Source organism: Lipotes vexillifer, unplaced genomic scaffold, assembly GCF_000442215.2.
Source record: "Lipotes vexillifer unplaced genomic scaffold, Lipotes_vexillifer_v1.1 scaffold905, whole genome shotgun sequence".
NCBI lineage: Eukaryota > Metazoa > Chordata > Mammalia > Artiodactyla > Lipotidae > Lipotes > Lipotes vexillifer.
In genome coordinates this window covers 1,793,144-1,816,375 of record NW_006796034.1, presented here as the reverse complement: position 1 = coordinate 1,816,375, position 23,232 = coordinate 1,793,144, and the positions used below count along the sequence as shown (strand labels likewise).

At 44.4% G+C, this 23,232-nt stretch overlaps 1 protein-coding gene across 1 annotated transcript in view; it reads right to left on the bottom strand.

The window, feature by feature from the left end:
- TLCD4 (TLC domain containing 4) overlaps positions 1–19,998 on the bottom strand; it is a 59,452-nt gene extending 39,454 nt beyond the window's left edge. Inside the window, exon 1 of the mRNA XM_007468121.1 lies at positions 19,924–19,998. The gene's annotated coding sequence lies outside the window, so the exon portion shown is untranslated. The remainder of the gene's footprint in view (positions 1–19,923) is intronic.
- Positions 19,999–23,232: the final 3,234 nt, after the last annotated feature.

Below are 23,232 nucleotides of genomic sequence, written 5' to 3'. Positions count from 1 at the left end.
ATGGCTTTTTATCTCTAAAAGAAAACAGTTTTATAAAAGAGCTCCAAGTTTTAAGGATAGAGTTAGCGCAAAGAATGGTAATATGCATATATACACATACAAAGTATGTTTTCTACCTCATTGAGCTAAACTTTATCTGGCTCCTAAAAATCTTAGGAACATTCAGACCAAAAAAAATAAAAATAAAAAAAGACACTGAAGCATTTGCTCATATCCAGCAAATACAGCATTTCTACGGCTCCATCTTTGATAGAGCTAACCCTCAAATGAAAAGGAAATGAATCAATACATATTTCTAGCTGCCTAATGTGAAGAAATAAAGTCACCTACTGAAGCCAATTCACTAGAGAAAAACCACATCATTGACTGCACTAGCAATAACCCCACTTCATTCCCTTCCAACCAGGATATCATAATAAGAATCAGTCTCCCACAGGGCCTCTTCTGACAGAATTCATGTGTCTGTAATGAATTCTTTCCTCATTCTTTTTTTCTGGTGTGTGTGCACAGTAAAAATATTGATATCACAATTCTTCTCTGTGAGATTCCATTAACTTTATTCCTCATTTAATTGTTTTTAATTCAACATGTGTTTACTGGGCATTACAAAATTTAATTTTAACCTATCTTGGTCTTTTAACCTAGGTTTAATATTAACAAAATAATACATAAAAGTAAGTTTTATACATAAATTAAACATCACTGTAATTTGCTAAGTGAGATGTAAAAAGGAAAATGTTTGTCTAAGATTAAGCAAATAAGGATCTGCATGCCAGGTGGGCAGATAAACAAAGACAATGAAACCAGTAGCCAGTAGTGAGTGGAGAATCTCATCTTAAATGTGAGGATGATTTGTCCCGAAGGGTTCTGTGTGTTCCCTGGAGGTTATGGAGGGTGGCTAGGCAAGAGCTGCTTATTTACCTCAGTTAAAATTCAATGTATACAATGAGTATTTATTTCATGAATGTTTGCTAAAAGTTATGTTATAAAACATAGTAGGTATCATGCAACATTATCCATTTTATGAATTGTTAATTTAAGCAATACATGAAAAAATCAAACAATTCACTATTAAATTCCTCATTCCTAAAAAAATTTAGTTTTTATTAAGTCTCTGTTATACTGGGTATCTTATATTTTCAATGGACTTTCAGTTAACTAGAGTTTGGGGGGTACATGTTGAGAATCTCTCTTTGCAAAAATGTTCCATTTAAAACTAAAAAGCTCCATATACTCAAGTTATGGCTTCCTTTAAAGGCTCAACAGACAGAAGCTAATTAAATTGTTCTACTCCCAGCTTTGTTTCTTATTAAACAGCTGCTTGCTTCATCAGTCATGCCAAGTCAGGGACTAATCTAAGGAATTAAAAAAAAAAGCTTCCGGTAGGAAGCAACTGCCCCTGTTCATTCACTGAATCAGGCAAGAAAAAGGTGAAAATGGATAAAAGCTTCTGGTAGGAAGCAACTGCCCCTGTTCATTCACTGAATCAGGCAAGAAAATGGTGAAAATGGATAAAACCAAATAATGCTCATTACTGACACAGATTAAGGGCCTTTTAGAGTTTAGTGATTATTAAGTAGAGGAATACACAGTAAAAGTAGAAAAGTATTAGACTTGGTTCATACACCTCTAAATATGGCTAGTAGCTGGCAGAAGGCTTGGATACTATCCTAGAACACAGCAGCCAGAACAGAAGTGGGAAATATTTCTGTGCCAATTTACAAGGGGAGTGTCTAGACATGAAATTTAATTAGCCCATCCTGATTCCCAGGAATTATGGACACCAAAGAAACTCTTCCAGAGGCTTCCTGAATACAAAGGATGTTTGTACTTTTCCCCAAAAGATGGTTTCCATACACTTTAATTCAAGTTGGTTTCTTGGTAGAGAAAACCATGAAAAGGTTTGAAGGATGCCTCTCAACCACCAGCTTGTGAGGGCCCTTCTCCAGGAGGACTCCCAGTTGAAGGACCACTAGAAACAGCCCAGCCAGACTGATTCAGTCTTTACTTCAGCCAACAGTTCACCCAATACCTGTCATGAGTCCGCCACATACCAGGCACTGTGCTGGGACTCAGAATACAAAATGGGAGACATGCTCATGGGCCAGTAGGGAAGCAAGAAACTGATCACCCCCACATAAAGTGGTAAATTCATGGTGCTAAGGGGGGCACTCCCTGCTTTCCTGGGAATAAATACCCAGCAGAGAAGACATATAAACAGTGAGGAGATATCTGAAGGTACTCAAGCTAAACCAAGAGAACATCTTCTCATCTATTAAAATCCCAACAAGATGCTTTAAGGCTGAAACCCCTAAAGATTCAGTTCCATCAGGTGACTCTAGAAATACTGACCTGGGAATACAACCTTTACTCTCATTTCCCCATGTTCATTATCTCCTTGTAGCACAAGGGATTCCTTAGGGAGTGTGTTGGAATCACCAATGTCACCTCCAATCATCAATACACATACACAACCTTCACGTTCTGATACAACTTCCAGGGAAGAACCACTGCTGTACCGATTAGCAGTAAAAATCCTTAAATACAGGGGGAAAAGTTCTTATGTGGTTGTCTTTAAGGGCAGCAAGGAAGGGGGAGCTAGGAAGAATACCCTACACATGCTTAGCAGTCCTTTTCCCATCCCTTTCCTTTTCCCCACACTGACTCCAAATATTCATTGCTCTCAAATCTCCAGTTCTCCCTGTCTTACAATAGATGAGGTTTCTTCCCATTTCACCAAAAAATGGAGGCCATCAAGCATAAACTCCTGATGATGGCAATGTTACTACCTCCCCTCGCCCCAATCCAGAATTTTTCTCTGCACATTATAGGCTCTGCTGGGGCGTATGCCCCACACATTCAACATGGTTTACATTGTGTGCAACCAAACCCCACCATCTCCCAATGTACCAGTCCTGGATGGTCAGCTACCCTCTGGATGGCTCCCTAAGGGCATCCTGGAGGCCCACACGCTCTACATGACCCAAGCTGAACTTAACCCCAAACCAGTCCTCCCGCCCAGGGTTCCATATCTCAGAGGATGACACTATCACCTGCAAACACCTCCTCACCTTTAATCTAGAACAGCTCAGTCATCCTGGTCTCCTTCCTATTTCCTACTCACATAATTAACTGACTGCCAAATCCTTGTAGATTGAAGAATACCGAATGAAGAACAACTTGATTCCAGGAAAGTTCGGAAAGTTTCTCATGAGATCCTTATTAATAACACAAAGAAATGTGGCTGGATAATAAAATCAGGTAAATCTAGAGTTAGCTGAAAAACTAGAACCAGCATTTAGGTCAATGATCTGAAAGAGACTTGAGAAATATCTCCTGCGATATCCCATAAGGTTCTCTCTTTTTGGTCTCTTTCAGTAATATTTTTACAAATATTTATATGTTTACTCAATCTGCATATAACACAGAGCTGGGAAAGATAGCTAATATAATCAGTTAACAGAATCAGGTTTCAAAATGATCTTCAGAAGCTAAAATAATGAATCCCAATCAGAAAGATAAAAACCTGGATAAATTTTTAAAAGGCAATACCCAAGTATAGGACTTAGCATAATAGCTATATAACATAGGCGCATGCGTGCACGCACGCACACACACACACACACACACACACACACACGTAATATTAGCATTTTAATTTACACAAACCAACAAGAAATAATAATGTAATGCAGATGTTAATAACAGAAAACAAACCTCAGAACCACTTACAGAGAGTATAGATCAAGACACGTATCAGTCCCATTTTACTCTGAATTAATCACATGTCAAAGTACCTTTAGAGCAGTGTAACTAAGATGGTGATTTTTAGAAACCATATCATATCATGAAGAGTGGAAGGGCTGAGTAATGTCAGCTTGGGAACAAGATTACTTAGAGAGGACTGAAGGGCATTCTTCGGACATCTGAAGGACTATCATGTGGAAAAGTGAAAGAGGGAACTTACTCTGCACCACTCTAAATGGCCCAAATGGGCAAAAATTACAGAAAGGGAAGAGCTCAGCTTAATTTAAGGAAGACCTTTCTAACAATTTAGAAGTGCCCAAGCATCTGTCATGGAAGTGGTAAAATGACCACAAGGAGGGTTGGTCTGCAAAGGGGTTGGGCGCTAGTCTAACCTTTAGAGCACTTGCAAAGTAAGATTCTGGGATTCTAGGACTGAACTTAATTGTGGCATCTAAAAAGATAATTTTGTATTAAATACTACACTAGCTTTTCAACAGTCTATCACTTATGTTTTACAAAATCAAAGTTACGCGCGTAAGAAAATATTAAGTACGTATGACATGTTGGGAAGTACACAGGCTCTGTTACAGTCTTGAGTTTGAACCTCAGTTCCACCACTTGTTCACTGTGTGACCTGGGGCAAGTAACTTGTCTTGCCTTACCTGCACCTTGGTTTCTTCATCTGGAAAATGGAGATAACGACAGTGCTAATCTGACATGGGGAATAAACCACAGAATGCTGGGCGCTTAGAACAGTACTTGGTGTGTGGTGCACACTCGGGAGTACTGTTTCTCCTTCCACCATCGACCACCTCCAGCAGCATGCAAGACATGCAGTTTCTGGGCCTGTCATCACTCCAGCCCAGGGAAACAAGACCATTCTCTGGCCACTAGGCCCTATGCCTCTAACTCATCCCCTTTGCATTTGTCAACGCTCAAAATGTAGGCAGCCCCACTGCAGAGATCTAGCCTCCATCACTGGACTATCCCTGTCACGCTCCAGCGTTCCTTCCCAGCCACCTGACCCAGCCCATCACCCCCTCTACCTCCCAAATGCTTCCACTGGTCCCCTGGGACTGGGCTCCACACCCAGAAAACAGTGCTCTATGCTTGGCCTCTCCTCGGCCTGCTCTGAAGACACCCCTCTTCTGCAACCTCTCAGCTAGTGGCTGCCTAGCCCCTCATCCTTCAGTGTCAGGAGTGGCCCTACAGGCTCTTTGCTCTCACGGTTCCCTTCGGGGCTTACTCCTCCCTTCCCTCACCTCCTATAAACACGCAGGGTGTTTTGGTCCTGCTATTCAGTTATACCACCTTCTCCCTCTTCTCACTGATACCATATTCCAACCTCCTGAACATCTCCTTCCCATTCAAAGACTTTGGTCCTGGTTCACTAATGGTCCTCAAGCCCTGCCATTATCCCAAATGACTTCCTATATATGTAGAAGGCCCAGGTTTCCTTAACAACTCAGTCCCTTAATCTTCATCTGGAATGGTACCCCTTCCATGCCACCTGAACCATTCATGGACCTTTACTGTCCCTTACCCATCATTTTTCTGCCTCCAAAATAACATTTCTAGAATTCTCCTTGTTGACCTTTCCTTCAAGTGTGCTCAGTATTACAACATTCTCAAATTACATTGGCCTCTCAGCTTTTCCTCAATTCAGTAGCCCTTTTCTCTTTTTACTTCCCTCTTTAATCAGCTTAGATCCTAGAGCACATCATTTCAATAACAGTCTTTCTAACACCCCACATCCCCTTTCCACTGCCAAGAGCCAGTGAAACTCCAACCGAGGATATGCCCAACAATTTACTCAGTGACAAGGCAAGCACAGTCGGAGCACTGTTGGAAAAAGTCATATACCAAAGTTTATAGCAGTCATATACTGGTGAGTGTGAAATTACAGAGGGATCAAACAGCTCTCAACTCTGCCCTGCGCTCCTAACACACTGCCCTCTCCAACCAATCCTTTCACGCTCCACAATTAAATTTCCAAGTTGCCCCTACTCTTTTCAAACCTCCAACCATCCACCCCCACTCTCAACAGATAACCCCCATCCTACTTCACAAAAAATAGAAGCCAACATATGAAAAGTCTCAATATCATACTATCAACCATTCAAACTACCCACCTGTGCTCCCATCTCAAGACAACCTAACCTGTGCACTTTGGAGCCATCCTCTCTGGCCCTCTTGGGAAATTTTTCTTCCCCATTATCCTTTATTCTCTCCACAACTAAACCTTTCTATTGGCTTTTAAACTGGCTCAAGTTCCCAGTAAAAACAAGAATCAGGCTTCCCTGGTGGCGCAGTGGTTGAGAGTCCGCCTGCCGATGCAGGGGACGCGGGTTCGTGCCCCGGTGCAGGAAGATCCCACATGCCACGGAGTGGCTGGGCCCGTGAGCCATGGCCGCTGAGCCTGCGCGTCCGGAGCCTGCGTTCCGCAACGGGAGAGGCCACAGCAGTGAGAGGACCGCGTACCGCAAAAAAAAAGAATCAACAGACCCACCACCTCTTCTTCAATTTTATATCTCTTTCCCAGTAGAGCCTCTTGCCCTCTCTCTCCCCCAGCCTTTAAGGACAAAGTTCTAGAATGGTTTTTCCATATTGTCATCATTTCTTAGGTCTCTCACTCTTCAGCCCACCTCATTCCTGCCCCCACCCTTGTCGCTCCCCTGAAATAGCTATTGCTAAGGTCAGCAATGACTTCTATGTGTGGCCTTCGTGTCACCTGACATCTCAGCAACATTAGACGCCACTGACCACTTTCTCCTTGAAACACTTTCTTCCCTGTGTTTCCATGACACCACACTTCTGCCCAGACACTGAGCAACAGAATTCCCTAAGCCTCAGTCCCAGACTCTCTTCTACTTGTTTCCTGTATGATTTCACCTATACCTGTGGCTTACATGCAGAAAAATCTCAAGTTTTTTTTTTTTTTTTTTGCGGTACGCGGGCCTCTCACTGTTGTGGCCTCTCCCGTTGCGGAGCACAGGCCCCGGGACGCGCAGGCTCAGCGGCCATGGCTCACGGGCCCAGCCGCTCCGCGGAATGCGGCATCTTCCCGGACCGGGGCATGAACCCATGTCCCCTGCATCGGCAGGCGGACTCTCAACCACTGCGCCACCAGGGAAGCCCCCGAAAAATCTCAAGTTTTAATCTCCATCCCAGGTCTCCTCTCTGAGCTCCTGACATGTATGGCCAACTGCCTAGCTGTCAGCACCACACAGCACTTCAAACGCATTTCAAACCAAGCTCATGGCCTAATCTCTAAACTTGGTCCTCTTGCAGGTTCTTCATTTCTGTGAATGGTACCACTGTACATCACCCATTTGACAGCCAGAAACCTAGAAGCCATCCCCCAAAACTTGCTTTCTGCACCCTCCTACTAAGCCACCATATCCTTCCCCTTCTTAAACAGCTTTCAAAAACATCCATTTTTCTCAAGCTGCTACCACCACTTTTCTGAATTGTCTCCAAACTGGTCTCCTTAGTGTGGAGAACAGACTGGAGGACTCCAAGGGAATCGGCTCTAAAAGCTGTCTCGGGTCATGTCACCTCCTCAGCTACCCCCAACTTAAGCCTTCACTGGTTGCCCAGTCCTCTGATGAGGGCCCTGCTCTCCCCAGCCTCAAGTGGCACTTGCCCTCGCTTGCTGCACCCCAGCTAATGTGGCCTTTCTGACCCTTAAAGATGCCATGTTCCCTCCCTCTACAAGGCCTCTGCATAAGCTATCCCCCGACTCCCACCCCGCCCCTCCATCCCCCACTGTAACGCTCAGGCCCCCTCAGCTCTCAGGTCAATCATCACTTCCTCAGGGAAGCCTTCTGGGAGCAATCCCCCACCCCCACCCCAGTCTGCTCACATGGCATCATGTACCTCTCCTTTACAGCTGCAATTTAAATGAACATCTCCTTCACCCAGTGGAATGTGAGCCCCATGAGGGTGGGAAACACAAACATTTCCCCCCCACCATGGTGTCCCCATACCTAACACAGTGCCTGCCACACAGCATGTGCTCAATAAATGTCTATAAAATATAATAATGATAACAACAGACATTCGTATTCTTACATGTGCTTTCTATTCTGCTAGTACCTGATCAGTCACAGGTCCCTCATTTTACCAGTATAATCAGAACACTGGAAAGAAAAATTTTCTAAATTGGCAACCCTAGTAGTACAGTATGAACACATATTCACTGCAAAAGGATTCTCATCTCCAAATATCCAAAAGCTAAGAGCACCAATGTTATAAATGAAATAATATTGAGTGTGTGCCTTACTCCGTTTGTGCTGCTGTAACACAATACCACAGACTGAGTGGCTTATAAACATCATAAATTTATTGCCCATCGTTCTGGAGGCTGGAAGTTCGAGATCATTATACCAGCATGGTTGGGTGAGGGCCCTCTTCCAGGTCACAGACTTCACATGGCCGAAAGGGCAAGGAAGCTCTGTGGCATCTCTTTTACAAGAGCACTAATCCCATTCATGGGGACTCCACCCTCATGATCTAATCACCCACAAAGGCCCCACCTACCAGTAACACCACTTCGAGGGTTAGGATTTCAACACATAAATTTTGGTGGTGGGGGGGGTCACAAACATTCAGACCACAGCAGTATGATATTTGGTTTGTCTATGCCAAACTCCTTACAACGTGTGATATATGTTCAAAGACTTCATGTGTACATTTAACTGTAATTTGCACTGTATTTTCATACTCTCATCAATTACAGATGTACTTATTTATTGAACTTATCTACCATGTCAGCAGCCCTAACACGTAAAAGTTTTTAAAAAGTCTCTACTAGCAAACTGTAAATCATTTGTAAATGAACACGTGACTACAGAAAATGAGATATTTACCAGACCAAACAAACAAAAACCCTACCAGAAAAATACCTGCTCCCCACCCATTCTGGTTTTATTTGCATTTTCATACGGGTGGGACACCGCAATCATCTTTCTCAATGCTCACGAAATGTCAATAATGAACCAGAGACGTTAAAACCCCTTAGTAAAGAATAACTCATCATACTACCCACTTCTGAATTTTCATTCATGTAAAAATTTAAGCATCTAATCAAATGTGTGCAAAGTTTTCAGCTATCTGCAGTCACCGTTTTTATTTTTCATTGTTGCTGTTAATTCTGCGTTGAAAGCTATATGAAAAAAAGCTAGGAGAATTCCACCTCTTTTTCTTTTCTGAGCATCAAGTTCAAGAACCATTAGCATTAGGGTGGAAGAGTCTAAAGGAAGCCAGCCGCATAAATGTCAACCTACCTTCTATAAATCCTCCAGTATTCATGGTGCTGCTTTTTAAACTGAAGCAAATGGAAAGAAATGAAGTCTAAACCCGGAAAGGCCAAGGAACCCTACATTAATATGATTAAGTTACACTCCCTCTCTCGGTGATATGATGTTACTTAAGATTCAACAAGGAATTGCTCATTACTATAGAAAAGATTTCTCCATGGTTCTTCCCTGTCAGTTAAGATCCTAAACTCTGAATAAGGGTGTCCTTTATATTTTTCCCATACTTTCAACCCTTTCTCTTCCAAGAGCATATAACAGAATTCAAGTTAAACTGTTTGATTCCGCCTGTTACAGACCTTGGCGATGGATACTCCCCTGAAACAATTTTTTTTGGATTATCGATTGTTTGATGATAACAAAGAATGAAACATTTAAGGCTAAATAGTCATTTCTAACTGGCCTTTATTTTCCCCACAATTCTACGTAGTAATTACAATCACAGTGTGTTAGGACAGGAAGGAGCGAACTCTGTTCCCTAAACGGGCTGTAAGAGTCATCCACCCCCAGCAAGAAACACCCTCACTCAGGGCCTCTGGAGAGTCATCCACCCCCAGCAAGAAACACCCTCACTCAGGGCCTCTGGGGTGGCCCCATCTCGTACCACAACTCAGAGAACTGTTTTGACAGTTAGCTCATATTGCTACCTATCTCCTTATACAAGATTTCCCTTTTATCTCTCATAATCCTGTCTCTTTACATCCTATGCTAAATGCCTTCTAGGAATCTCTGATCTCTCTAATTCAGTGGTTTTAAAATGTTCATATCCCAAAGCTTCCCCCAACCCCTCCTGCATCACACAATATTTTCTCAGTATATGTTCTGCTTATTCCTACCAGTCAAGAAGATTCTGTAAGTCTCCTTTCTATAGTTTGTTTTCTGGGCAGGGGGTGGGGGGATAAGGTTTCTTGACATATATTTTTCACATAGCCCAGAGTCCCCACCAAGAGGTTCTGACAAAACAGGGGTGAGGGGTTATCCCATCTCCTTAAACCCTCCCTGAGAATTCCTGCTCTTTCAAGAAATAATGTTTTGCCTTAATTGCCTACCACACTTGATCAATTCTCCCTCTTATTATAGGTATTTTTAATTAGAATCTTAACAAAACTTTTATTCTTATTCTCCTAGCTTACATTTACTGATATGTTTTACATGTTCTAGCTATTAACTTAAAAATAAATCAAATGAAATCTAATATAGTTAATCTGTCGTGTCAACGTTTTTGTTGTTCTTATTTTAAATTTTTTATTTCATTTTACACTGACTCCTGGCTTGGAATTTGTTTTTATAATGCCTAACAAGAAGTGTGGCTGTAATGAAAAAAGCCCTTCTTTCCCAGCTCCCAACGCACTGAAGAATTCTCCCCTTAGGAAATTCAAGAGCTCATTTTCAGACTTCCCTGGTGGCGCAGTGGTTAAGAATCTGCCTGCCAATGCAGGGGACGTGGGTTCAATCCCTGGTCGGGAAAGGTCCCACATGCCACGGAGCAACTAAGCCCGTGTGCCACAACTACTGAGCCTGCGCTCTAGATCCCGCGTGCCACAATTACTGAAGCCCATGCGCCACAACTACTAAGCCCTGGAGCCCATGCTCCGCAACAAGAGAAGCCACCGCAATGAGAAGCCCGCGCACCACAACGAACAGTAGCCCCCACTCTCCGCAACTAGAGAAAGCCCGCACGCAGCAACAAAGACCCAAGGCAGGCAAAAAAAAGAAAAAAAAAAGTTCATTTTCTAGGGTCTTAAGGCTCAAAGCACAGACGGTACATTTTATTTACTTGGTAAATGTTGCTTCTTAGCATCTCACTCCACTCAAAACTTTCATAAAGAAGTCTTTGTTTTTTAAACCTATGAGCTCCAACCACAGCCACTGGATTTGGGATAAACCAGAATGCCTTAAGCCAGAAGACAATTGTAATCAGAAGGTCACACTAATACAGTATCTGACACAAATAAAAAGTAAGGTGCTGGAAGTTTATGTAATTTGAGAGCCCATCTTTAAGGAACTCAACATTTCAAATACAACACACTCCCTGAGCCTCAGACAGGGTCCGTGTGAGTGAGGGGCTCTGAAGCTGAAGTAGGGACCAGGCGACACCACATCACCTGGGGGACTCCGGTAGAGGCAAGAGGTTCTGCATTCAACCTCTACCAGCTTCTGATTTACTTATTTCCATATTTCTGCTCTTCCTTTCCTGGAGGGATCACAGAAGGAGCCTCTCGGCTAGGGACATCTCTTGGCTTTCTGCCAACACTATGAAATCAAGGAAAAGCTGGACAGAGCAAGATTTTTGCAACTATGTTTTTTTTTAAAATTATTATAAACTTAAAATAACACAATTTATAATAGGGCAACTATGTTTTGTTCTTTTTTTTTTTTTTTAAAGGAATCACTGGGACACCTGCCCAGCAACCTAGGAAGTCGGAACCTAAGGAGACAGGGAGGTCTTCCCACCTCCAAATCATCGATCTGATTACCCCTGAGAAAGTCTTCAGGTTGCAAGGAAGTGACTGAGGCAGGGCTCTGCCTGCCTGCCCCCTATTTCTCTCTTTTGCTTGCTCCCCACAGGAAACAGGAGAGTGCATTAAATGGGTTAGAGGGGCTGAAGAACAATGGAGTAAATTTCTCCCACCTGCTGAGTTCTTAAGCCAAATTCCATTTGGCTAGAGAGAGCAAGCTAGAATCCAGTTCTAGTCCCAGTATTCTTCAAGTGGTCTTTTGCTCAAGAGGAATATGACCTCTTGACCTGCAAGTTCTACAAAATGGAGATAAGAACGCCAATGGTGCAAGACGGTTATGTGGCTTAAATGAGACAAGTTAAATACACCTAGCACAGTGCCTGGCACATCCAGCTAATTGTGGTAGATCATTTAATGACCATATATTCCTTTGCAATGTGACACTGCCATCCTACCATCCACAGCAAAAGACCCTGCAGCATCTGCCTTTCACCCTCTTAGAGCACTGCCCTGAAACTGCCGTGTAAAGAAGCCTGTCTAGCCTACTGTAGGATGAGAGGCCACATGGAGAACTGAGGCTGCCCAGCTGACAGGCAACACTCAATACCAACTGCCAGCCATGGTGGTAAGCCATCCTGGACCGTCCAGCCCCACTGACCCCCCAGCTGAATGCAGACACATGAGCAAGTGAGCCTATCACCAGCAGAGTAACTGCCCAGCCACCCACAGAATCATGAGAAATTGTCTTAAGCCACTAGGTGCTGGGGTGGTTTGTCGTTTGGCAATAGATCCAAACACCACTCCATAAAGGATATCGTTTATTATTACCACCCTTTCCTAACACATTTCCTAACGGGGAAATGTTACACCTAACTCTCCGATGGCACCAAGTCACACAGGGATAGGGTGTTCTGTATCTTAAGCAATATGATCATTTCCGCCTCCTTTTAACCTTTGGCCTAGGGGCCCTGAAGCTTGTCTACACCTATGACCCAAATGGGAAATTTGGTGGCTTAAATGAGAAGACAGCCAAGCAGTTACTAAATTCTCTAAGTGGACTTCTATCCTGTTACCTAAGAGCAACTTAAAATCCTACGCGGGGTACTCTGAGAGTGGTTTCTCTTCTGACCTCCTCCCATAAGACTGCTGTTGCCTCACACTGATTCCAACTGCACTATTTTCCAATAAACATGGTACTTATCTGACTCTGTATCTGGTTTGACACTATCAGGTAGCCAAAAAATCTAAATGCAGTGAACCATTTCACAAGCCAGAGAGGTGATGATGCACAAAACACATCCGATGTGGCTTCAGGTGACCTCAAGTTTAACATTTATTACAAACGTCATGTTTAAATACAGGGTTAAGTCCTGTCAAATACCTAAGCTTCGCCCATAGACTTGGTAATAAAGAACTGCTCTGGGGCAATGTTCCTAAGGCCAGACTTAAGTGAATGGGGTTATACAGGCTCAGATCCAGGTGGCTCAGGAAAGTTGAACTTTCCCCAGCTTTACAAAACAGGGTCAAGCGGCCCCAGCTTGTAGACCCCCTAACCCCAGAAATACTCATTCTATAACCTATTAACAATTTTAAGCCTGGTGATGCTCTCAAGGCTTCTTGGAATGATGGCTCTGACCTTTCTAACTTGTGGAGCTGATCAATGTGAAGATTACCATCCTTCCTACGTGGATCAAGTGCAGAGCTTTGCTCTTCTTTATTTTAAAGGAAAAGCTTTTGTTCAATCTTTGTTATGGTTCGAATGCATTAACGCCATCAAAAACATCTTCACTTCTTGCTTTTTAAGTTGCAAGCCTAGTATTCTTGGGCAAATGGGTTCTACTCACAGAAATTCCACTAAAATTATATATTCTCTACTACCTTGTAGAAAAAAGTTATCCAGGAACGATATCACATTGCTGTTTTCATTGGTCACGCATCCTCTTAAAGCTATTTCTGGATTAAACCCATGAACTTACACCTCATCCTAATGACCCTTCACTGCTCAGTGCCAAGGCATGACACCCCTGGCCAGAACTGGGGAACGTGATATGAAATGCATCATAAAGCAAGGTCACTAGGTTTGACTGTACTACAATACCAGGAATGTGGTTGAGAAGGCTGGCCACTGCAAATGCAGCATTTTCTTGATGCAAATCCAAAGGAGACATTTGTTTCACCTCCTAGAATCAGGACTAGATGCGCTTCTGCAATTGGGCTTCTCTTCTGGACACCTTGAAGCTTGTTCTGGATCGTGTGCCTCTTTTCCTTGGCCGCTGGAAAGCTGGTGGCCAGAACTTCCAGGAAGAGGCCACTTCAAAGTACACTCGCCCTCGTACCTCCATCTTATTTTCCTTTGACTTAGTTTTCTTTTTTATCCTAAGTTTACTTTATCTTGTCATACGTACGCATCTTTGCAAGCCTTCCCTAATCTTTTTTGGAACAAGGTGGGGTAAAAATAAAAGTAAAGATATTATACTCAGTGTGTATGCCTAATCCCCCTACTCGAGAGAGAGAGCTCTTGTAAGCAAGGGCTGTGCATTGACCCACTTTAAAATCCCTACAGTGTCCAGTGCTGTGCGCTTACTGCTAAAAAAATATTGGGGGGAATTAAATGGCAGAATAGGTACATTTTGATAGCACTATGTTACCTGAACTATGAAATACACAGTATACTAATGATTTTATCTTTTATCCTCAAAACAAGTTCACATGAGTGTGAAAGGATGCACGTACAAGAGTGTTAACTATAGCATTAGTTATCAGAAGCAACCTTAAGGTGCAGTGCTAGGGAAATGCTTAAATATATTGGTACAGGCACACTATCCCAAGTTACACCGACACTGAAATGAACAAGAGGATACAGAAGAAATGTCCATCACATACTACCACGTAGGAAAAAAGTAGGCTGCGAAACGACAAATTTGTCATAAATACATAGCTTGGCACGCTCTGGCATTTGTACAGAAAGAAGGTCTGAAGAGCTATACCCCCCAAACTGCTAACTGGTTGAGGTTGGGGGTGAAGCCACGGGAGGTGGGAGCTGGGGGAAGGGGAAGAAGTGAACTTTCATTCTCTTGAACACTGACTGTCTGTAATGTTTCTTATAATGTACAAGTGTCACTTTTGTAAGTTAAAAATAAAAAACACTGAAGGAAACACTTAGAGACTTGAGGCTATAATGCATTCTCAAATCCTCAAAATGCCTAATGTCTTAAGGGTTTGTTCCGAGAGACTCAACTGGGATACTCCAAACATGCTGCCTTTGCTCCAAGCAGCCAGGCCTCCCCTTCCCACAGCTTGGCTTTCCTCCCTATCGACTTTATCTTGTCCTGGATTTCTGCACAAAGCGTGGAAGAAATTGATGTGTTCAGTAACACTCATACAGGTTGTTAAAATATGAAAAGGCAAAGAATCTTTCTCCATCGGAACATAGCTATAGAATTTATAAGCCCTTAAAACAGCATATAACAAATTAAAAAGCATTTAAATTCATAATTGGCTCAATATTTTTACATGTATTAGAACAAAACATGTTAATTGAGAAAGACTAGTTTGGGGAATTATATCCCTAAAATGAAACACTCTGTAAAGGGCGGTTTTTCATTTGTTCTAAATTTTTTTATCAAATGAAAATTCCTCCTTCCTCCTCTTCCACTAAATAAACATGTGCCAAACAAAGAGAAGTTTTCTGTGCCTTCAAAATGTACTTTTTAAAGGTTTTTTAAAGCCTATTTGAAGAAAGATAATTAAATTAAACTTGACCAAGACAGTTTCTCCATGTCCCCAAAATTTTAAAGTTAAATCAAAACCGATGTATAAATCTACCAATGTACCAGTTATTTCTAAAGCGGCCATGTCACAGTGGACACCAACACAGCCCAGGCCGGGATCCAACGGAGGCTCCAAGCCTGGGCTCCATGGGAACAGTCAGGTGGAGACTATACGTCTGGAGCTCAGCGATGATGTCAGAGAAACCAGGATTGAAAGCATCAGATAGATTAGCAGACAGCGGAGGAGCAGCGAAGTCAGACACTGAAAATATACCAACTAAGAAAATCAGACAAGGCAGGGATGGGTCAAAGGAAGGATCCAACTAGGTCAGAATGTGGATGATAAAAGCAAGCAGTAACCAAGCAACCCAGGTGATCTCTGATACCTGTGTACGTTTTCCTCCCGGCTTTGTTGTATTTGTCCACTGGTGAGGGTGTTAGGTATTGGAGTCAGATGTTAATTATTATAAAAAGGAAATCAAAGGCCTACAGATAGATTCTGCCCTTGATTAACATCCAGGGCACAGCTAGTGGAATTAGCTCAAGGATGCTGGATGCTGTCTCACCTATTTCTCCAAGAAGCTTTTCTGGCAATCCCAAAGACTATGAATGATGATTCCAGTTTGACTGTAGATCTTGAAATAGATGTCTAAAGAAGTCTTGATAAACCCTTTTATAAAATGTAATGAGGATACTTTTCCAATTCACTGTGAGGCAAGCAGCCAACTTCCTAAGGAGTTTGATCAGCAAATGGGGTTTTGAAACAACACATCCATCCGCTTCTTTTGCAAGAACTTCTCAAAGCTGGAAGGGGAGACGTGTGCTGCCTACCCACCCACTCTGCACGGTGATGCCCTTTGCTCCCTACCCAGCTGATCAAAGTGACCTAAATCTATCAGCCAATTCGTTCTGGATCCATTTATCTTCTTATTTAACCTACAGAGAAAAATCTACTGCTTTAAAGATACTACTTTCAAATCCAAGCTTACTCCTTCCACGCCTCCTTTTCCCTCAAAACCAACTGTTTTGCTTTGAAGTGGACAGAACTGGTAGGAAGTTCTATTTTTGCACCTGCCCATCCAGCTGCCTTTCACTAACGTGAGTCCTTCACCCTCCAGACACCAGATGAGCTCCCACACTCCCCCCTGTCTCCACCGACAGGGGTCCAGGGATCTCCCAACCACTCTAAGCACCCCCCACTTCCTCCAGCATCTCCAACCCCAAGACCCAGGCTGCTCCACTGCAACCTGTTTTTCCATCCAGCAGACAAATGGTTTCCAAAGAGTGGACTGTGACCCATTAATAGTTGATGAGTTTTTCAGAACACAGAACAGAAACAGAAATAGAGTAGAAATAGAAATGAAAATAGAAACAATACACAGTAAGGGTACATATTGTTTCATGAAACCTGTTTCAGATACACATACACTTACTTGTACCCTGAGTCAATGTGAAAATTGTACTGTGTTGTCATCCAGAAATGCCTGAAACAAGTCTTTCTCCATCTAGTCAGACTTCCCCCTTGCTACTGGGCCCGCTGCTCAGCGACTCCTTTCCCCGTGCCGGCTCAAGCTCTGAATAGACTGCCAGCTGTCTCCTTCATCGGCTGTCTGCACAAACCTTGGCCTTTTAGAGTGACTCACAAGCTCCTTCTCATGTAGCCACAGGACTGCCCTCTCCTTGAACAGACCAATGTTCTGAGCAAACACACACACACACACACACACACACACACACACACACACACACACACACTTGCTATCCTTAGCCCTCTTTTCAGGATCTGCTCACAGCACCTCCAACTGTCTCACTATGAATAACAAACCCAGAGCAGCACGACTCCATTTCTTTGCTACCTTTCATCTCCAACGAAAAAACATCACCAAAGTCGCTCTTGAAACACCTTAGATTTTCTTACAAAATTAACTTCACTTTCCTGATGTAATGCGTTCCCTGATGTAATACATCCAGTGCCTGATACCAACGCCAGGTGAAAGGAGCTCATCCCTAAAGCCTGTCTGCCATCCTTGAGAACAGATGGCTACTCCACCGCCATGTTGCTCTCTCTTCTACCTCTCACAAGGCAAATGGAAGGAGAGAAGGCACAACGAGGTGATCGTAGGAGCATGGGGGCATCCTTTCCTCTCTCAAGGACAAGGGCGAAAGCTGTCCAGCACAGCTCCACCCCCAGTCCTGCCCTCCCGCGTCCAATCGCTCACAATTCTCACCCAGACAATTCATGCATTATCTTCCTCGACAGAAAAACTCGTTTTCTGTATCTTCCTGTAGACCGTTCAGTTTACTTTTCTCAGTCAAACTGAGTATCCCACTTTTTAATCTTCCAAGAGATAACAAAGCTAAATGAGTCCTTAATCTGCAGGATGTGGGACATCAGTTCGACAAGAAGGGAGTGGGGAGACAATGAGGTCTGAAAGTCTCTTATGAAGCAAACTGCTCAGTTTCTTCTCTCACACGGAAGGCCAGCTTTGAGGGAGGAACATAAACGTGGGGCATCGGTTAGAGCACCAAGGGAGAGAGTGAACAGGTCTGAGAACTGCAGGACAGCTGTGCTAGGCTCTGAAGGGCGAGAAACACTCTCAAAGGGAAAGGGAAAAAGGGCAAGTCACATCTAGGGCACATTCTAGAATTCTCCTCGCAGCCCCACCACTCCCTCTCTGCGACCCGGCCCTTTTCCCATTTCCCAGCCAGGAATCCAGGGCTCCTTTAGCACCTCTCTGGTCACCTGGTTATTGGGAGGACAGGCCCTCCAGTCCCACCCAAGTCGCTTCTTCCTCCTTCCCCACTCCTAGCTGGGAAAACTCTTAACCAATCTAGCACTGAGTTAAATTTCTGATGGCTCCCTGCTCCGGAGGCCTCTCTTTACCTTGCTAATCAAATGAATCTCTCTCCGATGGAGATTTCAGAAAAATGAAGGAAAAGATAGGCCAACTCTTGCATCCATACCCTAGGGTCTATGTAGAAGGCTTCCTTCTTTGGAACTTACTATAAAGTTTCAGCCCCTTGACCACTGCCATTCCTAGGCACCTCGAAGTATACAGATTGAGTCGCAAGAAGCCATTCTTCTTTCCAACAAGGTAAAGAAGGATTAGAGTGAAAGGAACAGGAACAGAAAGTTAATAGTGTAAAAAATCATGACTGACTGAGCAGCTGGGTGTGAGGCATCCACCCTAGATAGGTAAAACTCATGCAAGATCACACAGTAAGGATTCAAACTCTGGAGGGAGGTAATGTGACAAAAGGGAGCTGCAGGGGTAGGGAAAAAAAGGCATCCTCAAAATATATTATCCTCAGGATCACCTAATGGCAGAGGAAGGAGGATGGCAAATAAACTAAAATCCATGGTTCCTCAAGCCAATCTTTCAAATTTTCTAGTGTTGCAGGAGTCCACTTTTCTAACTTAGTTTCACCCAGACAATTTAAGGGCAAGATAAACAAGGGAAAAATCCTCTACTTCACATATAGTACACTTAAAAGGGGACTGGCATTAATTCTACCGTATTACCGTAACTGGCTACACAAAGATGAAACTGCATTCCAAACTATACCCTGGGCTCACACAGCAGTATCTCACTTAAAATACACAATCTAAGATCCATTTTTCTCAACACCGTTTATGAATGGGTAAAGATTTTACTAAAGTGACAGGTTTTTTTTCCTACTACACATCAACTCCTAACATCCACACAGACTCTTCCAACTTGTCCCCAAACTGGAATCAGATTCATTTAAACATTATCAAAGATCACTCTTTAAGAATAATTTTATAATTTCATATAAAAATGTGCACCACATTCACACTCATATGTGTACAACTAAGAAAATACTGGCCAGCAACAGTGAACCTTTAATGAACTTAGACAACTCAAAGCGCTTTCACGGAGGGTGATAGGAAAATGCTAGCATTACGGATCCCATTTCATGGCTGGGTAAACCGAGGTACTTAGTTCAATAAACTTGCTCGGGTATACAGTGGTAGAGATGGAAACAGAAACCAATTTGTCCCTCTGACTCTGCGCCCAGTCCCTCTCCCACTAGACTCTTCAGCACTCGGTAGCTAAAAATGGGACCCACTTGAGAACTGCAAGCGTAAATAAAAGCTTCTTGTTTTATTTAGTAGTGGGGAGGGAGAAGAGGGGGAGACTTACCCACTTGATGCACCTGATCCTGTACCGGCCTCTAACAAGAAAGCTTTCCCTGAATGCCCAAAGCACCCATCCCTTTGAGCTGAGACCCGGCAGGCACCCCCAGGCAGCCCCAGCAGCCCGAATCACACAGCCCGGGAAACGCGAGTGGAACGCTGGGCGTCTGGGCAGCGCTGGGGCCGCGGGCCTCGGGACACCATCTGCGCCCAGAGCTGCGCCGGAGCCCGCCGGGCTAGGAGGATGCTGAGCCGGCAGCACACACCTGCTGGAGCCCTCCGCGGAGCCCCGGGCCGCCTCCCGCGCCGGGGACGCCCACCCAGCCTCCAGGCGCCGGAGCCCTCGGCCGCGCTAGGCCGGGGGCGGGAAGCCGCGGCGCCCCTGCCAGCGGGCTGCGCTCGGCGGCGCAGGAGAGCCACGGGGCAAAGCGAGCCCGCCCTCCTCCCGAACCCTCTCCAAACGGCGTCACCTGTGCCGGGTCCCGGGGCGACTCGCGCGCGGGCAGCGGTGCGCCGGGCCGGGAGAGGGCGGCGAGTGGTTACAGTCGCCTCGTCATCCGGCCCGGCCCGAGGGCTGGCGCCGGCCAGAGCCGCCCCGCGAGATGCTCTTTGGGAGCCAGGGGAGCCAGGGGAGCCGCGGGCTCCGAGCCGCAGGGAGGAATAGCCGCGGAGGATACTGCTACCGCCGCGGCCGCCGCGCCAGCCTGGACTGCGGGCTCGGGTTACCGCAGAGCGGCTCCTTAAAGGGGCCGCGGCGCTCGGGCTCAGGCTCCCGCTCCGGCTCCAGTAGGCTCCGACCCCAGGCCAAAGTGGGCGGGGCCCGGGGCCCCGAGCCGGCGGTAGGGCAGGCCTTCGGGTGCTGCAACTTGGGTCCCGGAAAGGGTTAAAAACCGGGAACACCAGAGGCGGGCTGCGGTGGGATCCTGGAAGAGCACACCTCGCCAGGGACAGAGCGTAAGGTTCCTCGGCTTTCCAAAGCAAGTAACAAAACTAGCAAGTGGGACAATGGTCTGAGTCCACTTCCGCAGCGGTCAGTACCTGGGCTAGCCACGTAACCAAAATTCTTTTCAGATTATGAGTTTACATTTTTCCTTAGATGCCCAAATTCTGGTTAATGAAGCGCATGGTTTGATTATCAGAAAGGAGGTGAAAGGGCAATTGCTGATTTTTCCTGCCACGGTTCTCTTAGCCAGAGTTCCTCGCAGTTTTTGGTTTGGGGCTGCAGATGCGTTCCAAACTGGGTAGGGGGCGTGTGTGGAAGAGTCAAGTTCTTTTGGAGCAGCCTCCTCCGGAATCCCTGAAAAACACCACCTACACGCGGAGCCCCTCTGCCGTCAGGGTGGGGAAGTAGGATTTGGAATTTTTTGGGTGCTGGCTGAGAATTCCAAGTTGCCCAGTGCATAAAGTTTGCCGTTAAATAGTAGCTCTTCTGACCTGTTAAATACGGCCTCAAAAACTTCCGGGTGTCCTGGATCAAAACGATAGAATTGTTCTGAATAAAACAAAATAATGAAGAAATATATTTAGGCTGTTATAATTTGCAAAAAAAAAAAAAAAATCACAAATACTTTTTTTAGAAAGAACCTCACTGAGGTTCAATTTCTTCATCTCTATAATGGGGATAATAATTCACAGACATCTCTGAAGTGTCTTGGCAAATGGACTTCAGACTGACTTAGAAAAGACAAAACCTATTCCAAGCTACAGTGACAAAAACCTGCCCTGTAGTCAAGCAGGGAGGAAGATCTTGCAGGCCCCCAAGTGCATGTTCCCCTTTTTCTCCCCAAGATTCTCAGGACATACCAGGGTACCAATGCCCTTTGACAACAACCTGTCCCATCACAGTCGCTTCACAGTGTGCATAGTCCTTGACAACTTTGGTTTGCCCCATACCTGTCTATGCACTCACACAGGTATTTCATAACTATCCACGAACAGGATGGTTGTAGGTGCACATCAGTGGGATCAGCCCTGCAAGTACAGATTACACACATTATCTCAGGAATCTGCATCAAGACTACCTCTTCCAGGGGCTTCCCTGGTGGCGAGGTGGTTAGGAATCCACCTGCCAATGCAGGGGACACTGGTTCGATCCCTGGTTTTCTTATTTTCTTCCCTTAATATATATGTCTTACTTTTGTCTGTATTTTTATTTTTAATGAAAGTAATACAGGTAAGTGAAAATTCAAGAGGTTCTTAAAGGCTTTTAACAAAAAATACCCAGGAGTCCCATCAGTCCCCTGACCAACTTCTCCCCCACCTAGCTTCACCCCAGTTCCCCATAACCCTGCTAGGTGTTCTTCATTTCCTAAATGATAAACTTATACCAATGTTTCTTGATTTTCAGGTTTAGACATTATTTATTGACTTCTTGTCATGGTATTTGAGTATTTAGCTCTTTTATACACACCACCACCCACTTTGCCCTCACCCTTCCTTCTGACATAGCCACATCCCAACTCTCGTTCAAGTCAGCAATTAGGGTTGTACCATCTTGACAATACAAATATAGAGTGTTGCTGAATCAAGTAAGTTACCATGATAACGCTCTTCTTGAAAATCTCCTGTTCTCTCTGGAGTTAAAAATTGCTTTATTTTTTCACTTAAAAAAAAATGTACCTAACCTGAATTTTATCCAGATGCTTCAATGTAACTATCAAATGCCCATCAATAATATCTTCTAATGCCCAAACACGTGATTTTTCATTTATTCTTTTACTTTGCTAAAGCACAGACTCCAGTAGCTTACTCAGAAGGGGTGCATAGAAGATAAACTTTTAGAGGGCTTGACTGTCTGAAAATGTCTTTATTCTATTCTCATCCTTGATTGATAATTTGGATAAACTGAAGATCATTTTCCCTCAGCATTTTAAAAGCATTGTTCCACTGTCTTTTACTTCCAGTGTTGCCACTGCAATGTCTAATACCTTTCTAGTTCCCATTCCTCTGTATCTGACCTATTTTTCCTTCTAGAATCGTCCCATTATCTCTAGTAGTCTAAAAGTTCACACTGATGTACCTTAGAATGGTTCTTTTTTCATTGATTGTGCTGGATACACAGGGGTTCTTTTGATCTTATCTGCAATTATTTTCTTTTATTATTTCTTTGCTAATTTCCTCCCTCCCATTTTCTTGTTCTCTCTTTGTGAGCTCTTGTTACTAGGATGTTGGGACTTCAATATTATCCTCTAGATTTATTGTCCTTTTATCTGATTGATCATCTCTGCATCTTTCTTTTCTACTGTCTAAGACAGAGATGGGGGACTTCCCTGGTGGCGCAGTGGTTAAGAATCCGCCTGCCAATGCAGGGGACACAGGTTCGAGACCTGGTCCAGGAAGATCCCACATGCTGCGGAGCAACTAAGCCTGTGCGCCACAGCTACTGAGCCTGTGCCCTGGAGCCCGCATGCCACAACTACTGAAGCCTGTGTGCCTAGAGCCTGTGCCCCACAGCAAGAGAAGCCACCGCAATGAGAAGCCTGCACACCGCAACGAAGAGTAGCCCCCGCTCACCGCAACTAGAGAAAGCCTGCCCGCAGCAGCAAAGACCCAACGCAGCCAATGAATAAATAAAATAAATAAATAAATAAATAAACTGGGGGGAGGGAGAGTTGATTCTCCCCACCCCGGCCATTTGGCAATGTCTAGTGATATTTTTGGTGGCCACCACAGGAAAAAGGGGCATGCACTGGCATCTAGTGAGTAAAGGCCAGGGAGGCTGCTAAGCATGTTACAATGCACAGGACAGCCTCCCACGACAAAGAATTTCCAGCCCCAAA